The following is a 1,409-nucleotide window of genomic DNA, read 5'->3' as shown; positions in this document are numbered from 1 at the left end:
CGTCGAGCCCCGAGTTTGTGGTCCTCTTTTTTTTGTTAGTTCAATTGTATGAATCCATCAAGTCAAGGTCAACGTTCGTAGCAGCAAGGATGGCGCATCACCTATTTATTTATCGTCCTGGTTCGAAAGGCAAAACGAACACACCTGCTACCTACTGTACTACACATTCGACCAGACATTCTACCTTTGTCGAATCGGAGCCAACCACCACTACATTAAGCTCGAACGGTTGAGCGGCCATCGGTTTGCAACTTCTGTACACAGATATAGATTCATTCTTAGTACATGGTCCAACCTCACAACCCTTTGCGGATTAGTCAAAAGTCAGTCTTGTTTGGTAATATGGAATTGGAAAAAGAAAGAGAGTGCTTGACCGGAACAACGGTCAATAAAGACCGTAATTACATATAACTACTCATACCTTTCTCCGTCTTTAAGGCTTTAAGGTGGACCGTATGATGGCTGGAAAGAAAGATGACCTCACCTTCTCGTAGATGGTATTAGTGAGAGCAACTTTAGTATCCCCTGTTGACCTTCTTTTGTTGATAGAATCTTCAATGAGTGGAAACAAACAACCTTACTAATAAAGTGCTTGTTGAGTAAGGCTGGCTTTAGAGCCCAAGCCTTTTTAATATGATTAGAAGAAGAGGGGCTGCCCTCTTTTCCGCACCAATCCTTATTTACTACTACATTTTTTTGGGTGTATAGCTTAGTTGGTAGAGCATTAGGCTTTTAACCTAATGGTCGTAGGTTCAAGTCCTGCTATAACCAAACCTACCTTAAGCTTTACTATTAGTAAGGATGCGTAGTAGCATTCAAAGATCACTCTTTGGCCTTTAGACTCACTTCAGCGACTTCATCCTTTCTTTAAGTGATAAGGGCAAGGAGTAGTATAAGAGTGGCTTGGGAACACTTATGGCCTAATCACAGTAAGAGAGTCCAATCTGTAAAATAGAGCTTAGTCTCTTCGTAGTAGGTAGTATACTAGTAGAAGTCGTAGGTTTGACTTGATCCAATGGAGTCAGAACACTTTCTATCTAAAAAGGAATGGTGCTCGATGAAACGATCCAGATTCCATACTATGTTGTGGGCTGGGGAGGGAGCTGCTTTGCGAAACTGGGCATTATGTGTTCTTACGGGGGAACAATACTAGATAGAGAATAGAAAGAGCCTTCAAAAAAGAGCGAGTGAGTGATGGGAAACCTTAGTCTATATGTTGGTTGTGAGCCGCCAAGTACCAGTCTCACAATAGTATTGGAGTAAAAGTATTTGTCCTTCACTTACTAATTGTTCGCGAGTCGAACTTGCTCTCTTGCCATGCCTTCCACTCACTCGCTTTAATCGAACTCAGTCACTCTTTTTGGAGGATCATTCATTCTTCACTCTCTTACTATTACCGCAGGGAGCAG

At 42.0% G+C, this 1,409-nt stretch overlaps 1 non-coding gene across 1 annotated transcript; it reads left to right on the top strand.

Moving 5' to 3' along the window:
• The first annotated feature begins 698 nt into the window (after positions 1-698).
• TRNAK-UUU lies at positions 699-771 on the top strand. The gene has a single exon. It is a non-coding gene; the product is annotated as a tRNA-Lys (tRNA).
• The last annotated feature ends 638 nt before the right edge of the window (positions 772-1,409 follow it).

The sequence above is a fragment of the Hibiscus syriacus genome, unplaced genomic scaffold (assembly GCF_006381635.1).
Source record: "Hibiscus syriacus cultivar Baekdansim isolate YM2019G1 unplaced genomic scaffold, ASM638163v2 tig00112072_pilon, whole genome shotgun sequence".
Lineage (NCBI taxonomy): Eukaryota > Viridiplantae > Streptophyta > Magnoliopsida > Malvales > Malvaceae > Hibiscus > Hibiscus syriacus.
Note: the sequence above shows the minus strand (reverse complement) of the source record. Positions and strands in the feature narration are given on the sequence as shown.